Source organism: Hordeum vulgare, chromosome 3H (genome assembly GCF_904849725.1).
Source record: "Hordeum vulgare subsp. vulgare chromosome 3H, MorexV3_pseudomolecules_assembly, whole genome shotgun sequence".
Taxonomy (NCBI): Eukaryota; Viridiplantae; Streptophyta; class Magnoliopsida; order Poales; family Poaceae; genus Hordeum; species Hordeum vulgare.
The window spans coordinates 344183177-344199862 of NC_058520.1; the positions used below are offsets into that span (position 1 = coordinate 344183177).

Consider the following 16686-nt stretch of genomic DNA (forward strand, 5'->3'; position numbering starts at 1 on the left):
ACTCTCTGCTTTGTTCTTTGGCGGACACTATGAGTGTGGGCAGCGATTCTTCCTCTATGTCCCATTCTTCATCTCCTGGTCTCCATGTGCGCACTGCGGCTGCTCCTTCTGTTCGTATAGCTGCTGCTACAGCTGTTTGCTTTCTGTATGTCTACATCTACATCTATTTTAGTTTTCTTTTCATATGTCTAAGATTTTGTTTTTGCAGATGGGGCCGTCCATCCGGGATCCGGCTGAAGCGCGGCGCTGGCGTCGAGATATTCGTCAGGGGAAGCGTAGAGAACCCAGCTAGGAAAAGTGCTCCCTTAGCTTCTTCAGATTGACTTCTTCTTCTCTTTGTTTCTTTGTGATATTTAAATTTTGCATTACTGCCTCATGTTGATTCTTCTTTGTTTTTTTACACTTTCTGCATTGTTGGCATCTTCTTCTAGCGTTGTTCAAGTCGGCTGTTCTACACCATTGCCTCCATCATTTAGGCCTATTTCCTTGCTATAGCATATGGATTCTTCTTGCACAGCTGGACCATCGTTTATCTCTGGTTTTCGACCTATCATGTGCCCATCCCACTCTTTTTGGGTATGTCCTGTCTCATTTTGTTTTTCATGATTTAGTCATGTTTTCATAGGTCTTTTGCCTTCTTTTTGGTTAATGTGCACCTTCTTGTTTAGTGCTTACCATGTCGTATGTTGATCCTGTGCAAGCTGCCTTCAATAGGAAAAAGAGAAAGTTTCTTTGAATGCATCGATCAGGCAAGACTAAAAGTTGTACAAAACGGCTCGCCAGAGGTTAAAGTATGCTGATGCACCAAATCTTACAATTCAGTTTTTGGACATGAGGGTGCTGCTCATGGGGATAGATGTTCTGGCCAAATCTCATTGCTGGCGAATTGAGACCTCGGTGTCATAAATTTGATGTTATAGCAGAGGCTACTTCCGGAGAACTAGAGCATATCTCCTATTTGAATCCATCACTTATGCCTCTTCAGTATCCATTTTTGTTTCCATATCGTGATCCAAGTTTTCAGGTTAGTATTGAATATCAGCACTGCAGCGCCGGGCAGCTAGCCGAAGGCATCGTCAAAATTCTAGGCAAGCTTCTTCTTTTTCATCAGCCCGTAAACATGTTACCATGCTACAGATTATGCTTATTATCTTCATTACCGAAGAAATGAGACCAATCGGTATACTTGCTGTGGACGACTCTGTCAACAAGTTGCACCTAATTTTATTCCTGTGCGGAAGCAAGTCGCCTATCTTATCATTTTTTGAAACAAGATGAGCAGTATTTTGAAACATATCAAGGTATCATAGATGCCATGGTTTAAGGAAGTACTACTGGAAAAAATCTGGATGTACAGAGTATGTTGCATTCCTGCTTTACCGGTGGCAATCGTTATATGGTGCAAAACTATCATGATGGAATGGCTATTTGTTGAGGGTATGGAGCTCCAGATCTTTTTATTATATTTACATGTTCATAAATGGGAAGAAATTTGCGATATGCTTTCATATGAAAGTGGACGATTTCATACTGATCGACCTGATTTAGTTACAAGTGTTTTAGTTTGCTTTCTTTAAAATATGCTCCTCTTTTAGATGTGAAGACATCTTAAGCTCTTTTGTCAAGTCGATCATGTAGGGAGGAGTAAACGAAGGAGTTGTCCCAAAAGATAGAGTGGAGCAGTTTAAGAAAAGCATCAGTGAGGGATCGGTGTACAAGATTCAAAACTACCTCATAGAAAGGCCCAAAAATACTTACAGAGCAACAGATCATCCACATAGGCTCTCCTTCATAAAAACAACAAATGTTACTCCTATTGTTACCCTGTCAGTAGGTTTCCCCTTACTTACTCATAATGCATTACCATTTTCAGAGCTCGAAAAACATATTGGATCGAAGGAGCTGATGTCAAGTTACTCTTTAGCTAGCCTTCTGCATAAGCTTTAAGTATATATGCGATTCTGATTTCAACTAATATTATATGTGTCCAAATTGCTAAATATTATTGGTCCGATGGTTACCGTTATCGACTATTGCCTTCTACTGGTGCTGCCAAGGAACCAAGGTGCCAGATAACTATCATTGATGGAAAATATGTCTCTCATCCTCTGGCTTTGTGTGCTCACCATCTTTATACACATTATCATATTGTAGGACAAACAATTACTTCATTACAAACTTTAATTTCTGTAGAAAAAATGCGACTGTCACGCTTTTGGGTGAATCTGCACAAAAATTTGATGCAGAGAGTTTATGCACTTTATCAAAGAGAGAACCAGTTATCATAATGTTTGTTCTCATGATGCTCGATCAGTATGCAGGTATAGGAGAATTGTCAGACTTTCTTTAATCTTTTTTCCCTTCAAAAAGCTCAAACGGGTTGCTCAAACAAAAAAAATACATATATTATGTAGGAACACCATCTACAAGATGACACGTAAATGTTGATATTCCCAGGATGAAAGCAATGTTGGACAGGTGCGTACCATAGTGCAAAATTTACCCTGATTATTTTATATTTCAATGTATTTACGGCATAATGCGCATTCTTATCATTTAGAGTCAGAAACCAACCATACGAATTGAAGTACTCAATCCCGGACAAACTCCGTGGGAGAAAGTGGAGACAACCATCAGTTCCCTAGAAGGAATAGACCCTGCTAACACTCTGGTACTTTACATCTATCTAACTATCATTGCTACCAGTATTTAATACTTAGACCTAAGCATGTTTTTAATTGAATTTACAGAGAACTTGGTTCAAATTCAGAGTCAAAATAACTCAAATGGTATCTATTACGGACTGGATGTATATGGATTGTAAAATTTGCTGGAAAGGACTATGAATGACATACGACAGTCTACGGAGGTGCCCTATCAGTCCTGATGGAGGAGAACCCTGGCCAAGGTGCCCTATCTGTCCTGATGGAGGAGAACCCTGGCCAAGGTATACACTAAACTATTTGTTAACCAAGTAGAAAAAATCATTGTTTCGTATGTGAATGCTTAAACCAATGTGTTTATTATGAAAACAGATATAAGATAAGAGTACATGCAATGGACGACGGAAGCAACGATGAAGCAAACACAACATTTGCTGAATTTTTATTCTTTGATGCACTTGTTGAAAAAATAGCCGGCATCACCGCATATTGTGTAGAAGCCCACAAAATAGGAAAGACTAACTACCTTCCACCCGAACTGGAACAACTCCCTAGCAAAAGATTCATTTTAACAGTTGTACCGCAAGAAGTTGCGCTCAATTTTGATTTCTACATGTTTCAAGTTAAGGTAGTAGAACACCTGGAAAATGAGGAGCCACTTGCAGCACTACCCATGCTGAACACAACTGCAATCCCACTGTCTGAACCAGTAGACAAAGACACATCCTCCGAACACGATGTGGAGGAACTTCTTTGTTGAGATATAACGGATGGAAATGTACATTTGGTAAAAGAAGAAACTCCTTGTTTTAGGTTTACCTATAGCCATTTTAGCTCATTTAATCTATTAATTTGTTTCCGGTCACTAGATGACACATCTCCTTCAGAAAGCAGCAAGAGATCATGGAACAAAGATAATCTTTTACCCTCTAAGTAGTTACTGATTGTGTGATCATCAAACAACCATTTCTACTAAATGCTCATGTAACACTGGTTAACCATGAACGTGCATGTGGCCTAGCAATTGTTCACCCTGGAACTGATCAAGGGAAACCTGCGGATGCGCAACCAAAGTAATGTCGTTCACCAGGACATAACAGATCCTAGAACCAAACGAAGTACGCTTTGGGCAATGGAAGATGCTTGGAGAAATACCGCTCTTAGTAATGTAAATATATGTGTACATCTTTGAGACTGAACTTCTCATCCGTATGTGTCTGTTTATCGGTTTCTTTTGTAGCTGATCCCTCATGTACCAGTAAAGTTCTAAGCCACCATCGTCATAGCTGTAATGGCGTCCTACCTTTATTGTAGCTCATCCCTCACGTGATCAACGGGCGCGGCGTGCCGCCGCGCCATCTTCCTGCTAGTATATACTACAAAGCCTAGCCCCATACACATACCACACGTACATGCTGTATGTTTGCATGCAAACGGTCATCCAACAAAGAAAAATAGTTCTGCAAAAAGAAATCCAAACAAATAGACAAGCCACAAAATACAATTGATGATGATTGATGAAGATTTTTTATTTTTTCACAATAAAAATACTAGATTTGTTTCTTCTTTGAAAGGCAAAGATTACAACTTGATTTATACATAAATTGCAAATAATAAGTAGTAACTAAAAGTATTACATATATTTTCAAAAAGTTGAACAAAAAATTAAAATATATTATAATATTATTATTAAATGTATTTCCGTTATTTAAAATTAAACTATATGGCCTAAATTAACCTGTAAAGTTGTACATGAAATTTAAAACTCAAATAAACAATAATCCGAATACAGTGCGCAAAACAACAAGGGCGAAGAAAAGCTATGACAAGCATCGTCAAACAAGAATTTAATACCATTTTAATGAAATGGTACGAAGAATTACTTGGACTACAACATAAATAGTCAGGGTGAGAGGACATTGTCATGAGGATTTAAAAGCATGCATGAAAGATGGATCTAGAATCGTAATTCCAAGAAACATAGTGATGAGACAGATTGGGGAAGAGGTCATGAAAGTTAGGCATTTAATTACCGATGAAATGGGTTCATGTTCTAGGATACAAAATTTTGTGCCATCAGTCATCTGGTAAGACATATTGTTGAATTTAACAACAACAAATAAAATTGGGGAAAACAATATCGAATATATATACTATTTTTTGAATCATACAAAATGTTATATGAAAACACTCATACATGTCAAATATGTAATAAATTATTTTAATTGCCTAAATGGGGACCATCTGAGATGAGATGATGTGGTGATCCCAAGTGAGACAATCTATTAGAATTTCATTCACCATTCACTGACTACAAGCTCTTAGAGTGATAAGCGGTATAGATATCCTGCAATGAGAAGATGTGGAAGAACATATATTGATAAGTGGATATATGACAATGTACTAACAAAACATACAAACACTATATGTCCTATGTTGAGGCACGTGATGGAACAAATAAAAAGGTATGGGTAAAAGGTATGAATGTTCAGATTTTTTTGGTGAAAATTCCCAAAATATATTAGGTGGAAAGATAAATGAAAATGGATAAAAAAGGTGGAACACTGAAAACTATAGATTAGTACCAAAGCCTATCGCTTGGCATTGGTGGACATATATAGTCCATGGCTCTTATAAGCTTTCATTGTAGATAACCAACTTTTCAACAACAAATTTATAACAATTACGAAACTATAAGTTGCATCATAGCTTAATAATGTTTTATGTACATACATATTTTAGCCATTTATTTTATATACATACTCATACAGTAGAAAGACCAAGATAGAAAAAATCATGGAGATAGGAAATCCAGCCGCGCAAATGCGCGGGTCACCCCGCTAGTTTTAATAATTTGATATGTGGGTGGTCCGGTGCTTGGGTGATTTTCTTACTTGAACAAACCTCTCAATTATGATTAACCCTTCCATAAGCATCCACAACTACGAGAAAAGTATTAAGAATAAATTTTGACAATAGCATTAAACTTAGGGGTCCAAATCAAAGCCCTACGAAGTAGTGCCTAGACTATGGTTTAAGTTTCTGTCACTCTTTCAGCCCACCCTTTAATTACTACTCCACAATGCATTCCCTTACCGAAAGGGTTGAGATGGTCCTAGGGGGGGGTGAATAGGTACAATTACAATTTTTTATTGTTTCTTAGCAATTTTAGGCAATAATGCGGAATATGAAGGTGAGCCTAACAATTGCAAAGATGGTAGTCGTGCTACATGTACTGAGAAAGAAAACAATTAATTAAAGAGTTAAGAACATGTAATACAAGTAATGTAAGAAATATCACAAAGACAAATAACCACAAGTAGAAAGTTTGGGTTAGGGATAACTGCAACACCGAGAGACGAGGATGTATGTCGATGTTCACTTCCTTGGAGGTAAGCTACGTCATTGTTTAGAGAGGTGGATGTTACCATGAAGGCACACCAACGCCACGAAGGCTCACCCTATTCTATCTTTGAGACAACACCATGAAGGCGATTCTCAACCACTAGTGGTAGACCTTGGGGCGGTCTCCGAACCCTCACAAACTTTTCGGGGGTAATCACAATGAACGGTTCCTCGCTGGAGTACTCCTACCGCCTAGGAGTCTCCAACCTCCAAGAGTAACAAGATGCATCACAAAAACAAGGGGGAATCAACTTCTGCTTTGCTGAATGCGTAGATGAGTCACTCCTCCTTCACTCCTCAAAATATCAGGAGCTTTGATTGTCTAAGGAGGGAGAACTCCAAGAAATAGAGGTCTGAAATTGGTGGAGAGAGAAAAATGGAGTCATTGTAGTGCCTGGGGAAGAAGAAGGTTATTTATAGGTGGGGGAAGAAATCCAGTCGTTGGGGGCCAGATTTCTGCCAACCCCAAAAGTTCCGGGGGCGGTGTAGGTTCCAGACCCGGAAGTTCCGGCCAGGTTCCAACTTAAACAGAATGATGACCGCTATCAAGAAATTCAACATCTCCCCCTTTGTCATCAAATACAGCATAGGAAAATGATAAAGATGACCCCTATCGATGACCCCTGTCAAGCAATTCAATATCTCCCCCTTTGTCATCAAGATGGCAAAAAGGAAAGACGAAAGATCCACTATTGTAGCCTCCAGTTGAGGGAATCAGATGTGTCGTTGGAGGACTCGTCAAAGGACACTAGGCCGTGACGGCGATGAGAAGTGGATTCATCTGCAGCTTCGACATCAAACCGGGCAAACTTGTACTGGTATTGATCAAATGGAGTCACATCAGACTCAGAACCATGATCAAGGGCATGCCATATGCACGCATCCCATCCTTAAGGGCATGCATGCTCTCCTTCCTAGACTTGTGCTCTTCCCGGTGCTTCTTGTGCATATCTTGCTGCAGACAGAATATGGTCTTCGAAAGCCACCAGAGTTTGTTGCTCTTCCTTGGCCCGGAGTCACTAGGTTCCCCACGGTGATAAGCATGAGACTGAGAGTGTTGGGGAACGTCGCATGGGAAACAAAAATTTTCCTACGCGCACGAAGACTACCATGGTGATGTCCATCTACGAGAGGGGATGAGTGATCTACGTACCCTTGTAGATCGTACAGCAGAAGCGTTAGTGAACGCGGTTGATGTAGTGGAACGTCCTCACGTCCCTCGATCCGCCCCGCGAACAATCCCGCGATCAGTCCCACGATCTAGTACCGAACGGACGGCACCTCCGCGTTCAGCACACGTACAGCTCGACGATGATCTCGGCCTTCTTGATCCAGCAAGAGAGACGGAGAGGTAGAAGAGTTCTCCGGCAGCGTGACGGCGCTCCGGAGGTTGGTGATGACCTTGTCTCAGCAGGGCTCCGCCCGAGCTCCGCATAAACGCGGTCTAGAGGAAAAACGGTGGAGGTATGTGGTCGGGCTGCCGTGGAAAAGTCGTCTCAAATCAGCCCTAAAACCTCCGTATATATAGGTCGGAGGGAGGGGAGGAGGCAGCCTCAAAACCTAAAGGTTTGGCTGAAATTGGAGGTGGAGGAGTCCTACTCCAATCCTACTTGGAGTAGGATTCCACCTTCCCACTTGGAAACTCTTTCCACCTTGTGTTTTTTCCTTCTCAAACCTTATGGGCCTTAGTGGGAACTTATTCCAGCCCACTAGGGGCTGGTTTATCTCTTCCCATAGCCCATGAGACCCCTTGGGGCGTGACACCCTTCCCGATGGTCCCCGGCACCCCTCCCGGCACTCCCGGTACACTACCGATGAGCCCGAAACTTTTCTGGTAATGCACGAAAACCTTCCGGTAACCAAATGAGGTCATCCTATATATCAATCTTCGTTTCCGGACCATTCCGGAAACCCTCGTGACGTCCGTGATCTCATCCGGGACTCCGAACAACATTCGGTAACCAACCATATAACTCAAATACGCATAAAACAACGTCGAACCTTAAGTGTGCAGACCCTGCGGGTTCGAGAACTATGTAGACATGACCCGAGAGACTCCTCGGTCAATATCCAATAGCGGGACCTGGATGCCCATATTGCATCCTACATATTCTACGAAGATCTTATCGTTTGAACCTCAGTGCCAAGGATTCATATAATCCCGTATGTCATTCCCTTTGTCCTTCGGTATGTTACTTGCCCGAGATTCGATCGTTAGTATCCGCATACCTATTTCAATCTCATTTACCGGCAAGTCTCTTTACTCGTTCCGTAATACAAGATCCCGCAACTTACATTAAGTTACATTGCTTGCAAGGCTTGTGTGTGATGTTGTATTACCGAGTGGGCCCCGAGATACCTCTCCGTCACACGGAGTGACAAATCCCAGTCTCGATCTATACTAAGTCAATGAACACCTTCGGAGATACCTGTAGAGCATCTTTATAGTCACCCAGTTACGTTGCGACGTTTGATACACACAAAGCATTCCTCCGGTGTCCGTGAGTTATATGATCTCATGGTTATAGGAACAAATACTTGACACGCAGAAAACAGTAGCAACAAAATGACACGATCAACATGCTACGTCTATTAGTTTGGGTCTAGTCCATCACATGATTCTCCTAATGATGTGATCCCGTTATCAAGTGACAACACTTGCCTATGGCCAGGAAACCTTGACCATCTTTGATCAACGAGCTAGTCAACTAGAGGCTTACTAGGGACAGTGTTTTGTCTATGTATCCACACAAGTATTGTGTTTCCAATCAATACAATTATAGCATGGATAATAAACGATTATCATGAACTAAGAAATATAATAATAACTAATTTATTATTGCCTCTAGGGCATATTTCCAACAGTCTCCCACTTGCACTAGAGTCAATAATCTAGTTCACATCACCATGTGATTTCAACGAATCCAACACCCATATAGTTATGGGGTCTGATCACGTCTTGCTCGTGAGAGAGGTTTTAGTCAACGGTTCTGAAACATTCAGATTCGTGCGTTATTTACAAATCTTTATGTCATCTTATAGATGTTGCTACTACGTGCTATTCGGAAATGCTCCAAATATCTACTCTACTATACGAATCCGTTTCACTACTCATAGTTATCCGGATTAGTGTCAAAGCTTGCATTGACGTAACCCTTTACGACAAACTCTTTAACCACCTCCATAATCGAGAAAAATTCCTTAGTCCATTAGTTACTAAGGATAAATTTTGACCGCTGCTAGTGATTCAATCATGGATCACTCTCTGTACCTCTCAACATACTTTGAGTCAAGGCACACTTCAGGTGCGGTACACAGCATGGCATACTTTAGATTCTACGGCTAAGGCATAGAAGACGACCTTCGTCTATTCTCTTTATTCTGCCATGGTCGGGTTTTGAGTCTTACTCAAATTCACACCTCAGAACGCAACCAAGAACTCCTTCTTTGCTGGTCTATTTTGAACTCTTTCAAAAACTTGTCAAGGCATGCATCTTGTTGAAACTTCTATTAAACGCTTTCGATCTATCTCCCTAGATCTTTGATGCTCAACGTTCAAGTAGCGTAATCCAGGTACTCCTTTGGAAACTTCTTTCAAACAACCTTGTATGCTTTACAGAAATTCTACGTTACTTCTGATCCACAATATGTCAACCACATATACCTATCAGAAATTCTATAGTGCTCCCACTCACTTCTTTGGAAATACAAGTTTCTCATAAACCTTGTACAAACCCAAAATCTTTGATCATCTCATCAAAGTGTATATTCCAACTCCGAGATGCTTGCACCAGTCCATTGAAGGATCACTGGAGCTTGCATACTTGCTAGTATCTTTAGGATCGACAAAACCTTCTGGTTGTATCACATACAATGTTTGCTCAAGGAAACCGTCGAGAAAACAATGTTTTGACATCCTGCGTGCAATATTTCATAAATAATGCATCAACAACTAACATAATTCTAACAGACTTTTAGCATCGCTACGAGTGAGAAAGTCTCATCATAGTCAACTGTTTGATCTTATCGAAAACATCTTTGCGACAAGTCGAGCTTTTCTTAATAGTGACTTATCACCATCATCGTCTGTCTTCTCTTAAAGATCCATTTTTTACTCAATAGTCCTATGACCATCAAGTAGTTCTACCAAAGTCTACACTTTGTTTTCACACATGGATCCTCTCTCGGATTTCATGGCTTCCAGCCATTTGTCGGAATCTGGGCCCACCATCGCTTTCTCCATAACTCGTAGGTTCACTGTTGCTCAACAACATGACCTCCAAGACAGGGTTACCATACTACTCTGCAGCAGTACGCGACCTTGTCGACCTACGAGGTTTGTAGTAACTTGATTCGAAGCTCAATGATCATCATCATCAGCTTCCACTTCAATTGGTGTAGCCGCCACATGAACAACTTCCTGCGCCCTGCTACACACTGGTTGAAGTGATGGTTCAATAACCTCATGAAGTTCTACTACCCTCCCACTCAATTCTTTCGAGAGAAACCTTTCCTCGAGAAAGGATCCGTTTCTAGAAACAAACACTTTGCTTTCGGATCTGAGATAGGAGATGTACCCAACTGTTTTGGATATCCTATGAAGATGCATTTATCCGCTTTGGGTTCGAGCTTATCAGACTGAAACTTTTTCACATAAGTGTCGAAACCCCAAACTTTCAAGAAACGACAGTTTTAGGTTTCTCTAAACCTCAGTCTATACTGTGTCATCTCAACGGAAATACGCGGTGTCCTATTTAAAGTGAGTGCGGTTGTCTCTAATGCATAACCCATAAACGATAGTGGTAATTCGATAAGAGACATCATAGTATGCACCATACCAAATAGTGCGTGGCTATGACGTTCATACACATCATCACACTATGATGTTCCAGGTGGCATGAACTGCGAAACAATTTCCACATTGTCTTAACTGTGTACCAAAACTCGTAACTCAGATATTCATTTCCATGATCATATCGTAGACAGTTTATCCTCTTGTTACGACGAACTTCACTCTGAAACGGAATTGAACTTTTCAACATTTTAGACTTGTGATTCATTAAGTAAATACTCCTGTATCTACTCAAATCGTCAGTGAAGTAAGAACATCATGATATCCACCGCATGCCTCAACACCCATTGGACTGCATACATCAAAATGTATCACTTCCAACAAGTTACTATCTTATTTCATCTCAATGAAAACAAGGCCTTGCTCATGTGGTATGATTCGCATGTCACTAGTGATTCGAAATCAGGTGAGTACAAAGATCCATCAGCATGGAGCTTCTTCATGCAATTTATACTAACATGACTCAAGCGGCAGTGCCACAAGTAAGTGGTACTATCATCATCAACTCGTATCTTTTGGCACCAATATCATGAACATGTGTAACACTACGATCGAGATTCAATAAACCATTGAAGGTGATTATTCAAGAAAATAGAGTAACCATTATTCTCTTTAAATGAATAATCGTATTGCAATAAACACGATCCAATCATGTTCATGCTTAACGCAAGCACCAAATAACAATTATTTAGGTTAAACACCAATCCCGATGGTAGAGGGAGCGTGCGACGTTTGATCATATCAATCTTGGAAACACTTCCAACACGTATCGTCACCTCGCCTTTAGCTAGTCTCCGTTTATGTCGTAGCTTTCATTTCGCGTCACTAATCACTTAGCAACCGAACCGGTATCCAATACCCTCGTGCTACTAGGAGTACTATTAAAGTACACATCAACATCATGTATATCAAATACAGTTCTTTCAACTTTTGCCAGCCTTCTTATCTACCAAGTATCTTGAGTTGCTCCGCCTCAGTGATTGTTCCCCTCATTATAGAAGCACTTAGTCTCGGGTTTGGGTTTAATCTTGGGTCTCTTCATTAGTGCAGCAACTGTTTTGCCATTTCACGAAGTATCCCTTCTAGCCCTTGCCTTTCTTGAAACTTAGTGGTTTTACAAACCATCAAATATTGATGCTCCTTCTTGATTTCTACTTTTGCAGTGTCAAACATTGCGAATCGCTCAAGGATCATTGTATGTATCCTTGATATGTTATAGTTCATCACGAAGCTCTCACAGCTTGGTGGCAGTGACTTTGGAGAACTATCACTATCTCATCTGGAAGATTAACTCCCACTTGATTCAAGCGATTGTCGTACTCAGACAATCTGAGCACATGCTCAACGATTGAGCCTTTTCTCCTGTGCTTTGTGGACAAAGAATCTTGTCGGAGGTCTCGTACCTCTTAACAAGGGCACAAGCATGAAATCACAATTTCATCTCTTTAGAACATCACTTATGTTCCGTGACGTTTTACAACGTTTTCGGCGCCTTGCTTCTAAGCCATTAAGTATTTTTGTACTGAACTATCGGGTAGTCATCAGAAACGTGTATGTCGGATGTTCACAGCATCCACAGACGACGCTCGAGGTGCAACACACCGAGTGGTGCATTAAGGACATAAGCCTTCTGTGCAGCAACGAGGACAATCCTCGGTTTTACAGACTCAGTCTGCAAAGTTTGCTACTATCAACTTTCAACTAAATTTTCTCTAGGAACATATAAAACAGTAGAGCTATAGCGCAAGCTACATCGTAATTCGCAAAGACCATTAGACTATGTTCATGAAAATTAGTTCAATTAATCATATTACTTAAGAACTCCCACTCAAAAAGTACATCTCTCTAGTCATTTGAGTGGTACATGATCCAAATCCACTATCTCAAGTCCGATCATCACGTGAGTCGAGAATAGTTTCAGTGGTAAGCATCTCTATGCTAATCATATCAACTATATGATTCATGCTCGACCTTTCGGTCTCATGTGTTCCGAGGCCATGTCTGCACATGCTAGGCTCGTCAAGCTTAACCCGAGTGTTCCGCGTGCGCAACTGTTTTGCACCCGTTGTATGTGAACGCTGAGTCTATCACACCCGATCATCACATGGTGTCTCGAAACGATGAACTATAGCAACGGTGCACAGTCGGGGAGAACACAATTTCGTCTTGAAATTTTAGTGAGAGATCACCTCATAATGCTACCGTCGTTCTAAGCAAAATAAGGTGCATAAAAGGATTAACATCACATGCAATTTATAAGTGACATGATATGGCCATCATCACGTGCTTCTTGATCTCCATCACCAAAGCACCGGCACGATCTTCTTGTCACCGGCGTCACACCATGATCTCCATCATCATGATCTCCATCAACGTGTCGCCATCGGGGTTGTCGTGCTACTCATGCTATTACTACTAAAGCTACGTCCTAGCAAAATAGTAAACGCATCTGCAAGCACAAACGTTAGTTATAAAGACAACCCTATGGCTCCTGCCGGTTGCCGTACCATCGACGTGCAAGTCGATATTATCTATTACAACATGATCATCTCATACATCCAATATATCACATCACATCGTTGGCCATATCACATCACAAGCATACCCTGCAAAAACAAGTTAGACGTCCTCTAATTTTGTTGTTGCATGTTTTACGTGGTGACCATCGGTATCTAGTAGGATCGCATCTTACTTACGCAAACACCACAACGGAGATATATGAGTTGCTATTTAACCTCATCCAAGGACCTCCTCGGTCAAATTCGATTCAACTAAAGTTGGAGAAACCGACACTTGCCAGTCATCTTTGAGCAACGGGGTTACTCGTAGCGATGTAACCAGTCTCTCGTAAGCGTACGAGTAATGTCGGTCCAAGCCGCTTCAATCCAACAATACCGCGGAATCAAGAAAAGACTAAGGAGGGCAGCAAAACGCACATCACCGCCCACAAAAACTTTTGTGTTCTACTCGAGAAGACATCTACGCATGAACCTAGCTCTGATACCACTGTTGGGGAACGTCGCATGGGAAACAAAAAATTTCCTACGCGCACGAAGACCTATCATGGTGATGTCCATCTACGAGAGGGGATGAGTGATCTACGTACCCTTGTAGATCGTACAGCAGAAGCGTTAGTGAACGCGGTTGATGCAGTGGAACGTCCTCACGTCCCTCGATCCGCCCCGCGAACAATCCCGCGTTCAGTCCCACGATCTAGTACCGAACGGATGGCACCTCCGCGTTCAGCACACGTACAGCTCGACGATGATCTCGGCCTTCTTGATCCAGCAAGAGAGACGGAGAGGTAGAAGAGTTCTCCGGCAGCGTGACGGCGTTCCGGAGGTTGGTGATGACCTTGTCTCAGCAGGGCTCCGCCCGAGCTCCGCAGAAACGCGATCTAGAGGAAAAACGGTGGAGGTATGTGGTCGGGCTGCCGTGGAAAAGTCGTCTCAAATCAGCCCTAAAACCTCCGTATATATAGGTGGGAGGGAGGGGAGGAGGCAGCCTCAAAACCTAAAGGTTTGGCCGAAATTGGAGGTGGAGGAGTCCTACTCCAATCCTACTTGGAGTAGGATTCCACCTTCCCACTTGGAAACTCTTTCCACCTTGTGTTTTTTCCTTCTCAAACCTTATGGGCCTTAGTGGAAACTTATTCCAGCCCACTAGGGGCTGTTTTATCTCTTCCCATAGCCCATGAGACCCCTTGGGGCGTGACACCCCTCCCGATGGTCCCCGGCACCCCTCCCGGCACTCCCGGTACACTACCGATGAGCCCGAAACTTTTCCGGTAATGCACGAAAACCTTCCGGTAACCAAATGAGGTCATCCTATATATCAATCTTCGTTTCCGGACCATTCCGGAAACCCTCGTGACGTCCGTGATCTCATCCGGGACTCCGAACAACATTCGGTAACCAACCATATAACTCAAATACGCATAAAACAACGTCGAACCTTAAGTGTGCAGACCCTGCGGGTTCGAGAACTATGTAGACATGACCCGAGAGACTCCTCGGTCAATATCCAATAGCGGGACCTGGATGCCCATATTGGATCCTACATATTCTACGAAGATCTTATCGTTTGAACCTCAGTGCCAAGGATTCATATAATCCCGTATGTCATTCCCTTTGTCCTTCGGTATGTTACTTGCCCGAGATTCGATCGTTAGTATCCGCATACCTATTTCAATCTCGTTTACCGGCAAGTCTCTTTACTCGTTCCGTAATACAAGATCCCGCAACTTACATTAAGTTACATTTCTTGCAAGGCTTGTGTGTGATGTTGTATTACCGAGTGGGCCCCGAGATACCTCTCCGTCACACGGAGTGACAAATCCCAGTCTCGATCTATACTAACTCAACGAACACCTTCGGAGATACCTGTAGAGCATCTTTATAGTCACCCAGTTACGTTGCGACATTTGATACACACAAAGCATTCCTCCGGTGTCCGTGAGTTATATGATCTCATGGTCATAGGAACAAATACTTGACACGCAGAAAACAGTAGCAACAAAATGACACGATCAACATGCTACGTCTATTAGTTTGGGTCTAGTCCATCACATGATTCTCCTAATGATGTGATCCCGTTATCAAGTGACAACACTTGCCTATGGCCAGGAAACCTTGACCATCTTTGATCAACGAGCTAGTCAACTAGAGGCTTACTAGGGACAGTGTTTTGTCTATGTATCCACACAAGTATTGTGTTTCCAATCAATACAATTATAGCATGGATAATAAACGATTATCATGAACTAAGAAATATAATAATAACTAATTTATTATTGCCTCTAGGGCATATTTCCAATAGAGAGTGAGGTTCAAATTGTTGTGAATCTGCAGCATGAAGATCCTCTTCCTCATCATCATCACCCTAATTAATGGCGGCCTTGCCCTTTTTTACCAACAAGTTAACGCTAGCGTGAGCAGTCGGAAGGAGGCCAGCAAGCGCATCAGGAGCACTCTCAGCAATCAGGGAAGTCATATAGGGATTATAAATCGGTACCTTGTGATTCATCACCACATTGTACATTTCATTCCATATGAAATCCATCACATCAATAGGAACAGAGTTGTGATAAGTGAAATGAAGAAGGTTGATGAGATGACCACGAATCTTGATTCGTTCACCAACCTTGACAACAAGCACTATGTGAAAAATCCGGTGCATGATATCATAGAAGGGAAGAAGATCACCACCAAAGTCGGCCTGTCCACCAGCCAGGTATAAGGCAGCAAAGTGATGAACCTGAAAGACCCCTTTGTCATGGATCTTGTACCCGTGATCAGCAGTAGTGTCAGTGAACTCATATGCCAAGAGATGAGGGAGCACAGAGAACGGGGCCGAGACCTTCTCATCACCAGACATCCATGTGAATCAGTCCCAAAGTGCATCGTGGCATAAAACTGAGCCACGAGAGGTGGGGACACCTCATGCTGAAAGTACATGAAAGGAAGAAGGTTGAGCTTGACACAGATATTCTGAACCCCCACAAAATATCCAGTGTTGGTGTGAGTCTTGTCAAAATGAGCGAGTTGATACTCTGATGAATCACAAACTTGTTGACAAACTAATTGAAGATTTCATCAGAAGTCCGTTGCTGAAATAAAGTCCAGAAGTTGGAGCTTGCCACATGTACACGGTCTTCGCTAAAGTTATTGATCCGGCGCTGAGCAACCCACTCCAGTGTCGGTCACTCTTTCATGGAGATTGGCACGGGAGGAGGAGGATGACGTGAACTTGGTTTCCCTTAGTGGA

At 42.0% G+C, this 16686-nt stretch overlaps 1 long non-coding RNA gene across 2 annotated transcripts; it reads left to right on the forward strand.

The window, feature by feature from the left end:
- The first annotated feature begins 1226 nt into the window (after window positions 1-1226).
- On the forward strand, window positions 1227-3237 carry LOC123439932. 2 transcript variants are annotated; one of them, XR_006630223.1, is made up of 6 exons: window positions 1227-1437; window positions 2194-2321; window positions 2415-2478; window positions 2561-2671; window positions 2751-2947; window positions 3036-3237. It is a non-coding gene; the product is annotated as an uncharacterized LOC123439932 (long non-coding RNA). The 2 variants fall into 2 exon arrangements; XR_006630222.1 differs by having other exon boundaries at window positions 1227-2321.
- The last annotated feature ends 13449 nt before the right edge of the window (window positions 3238-16686 follow it).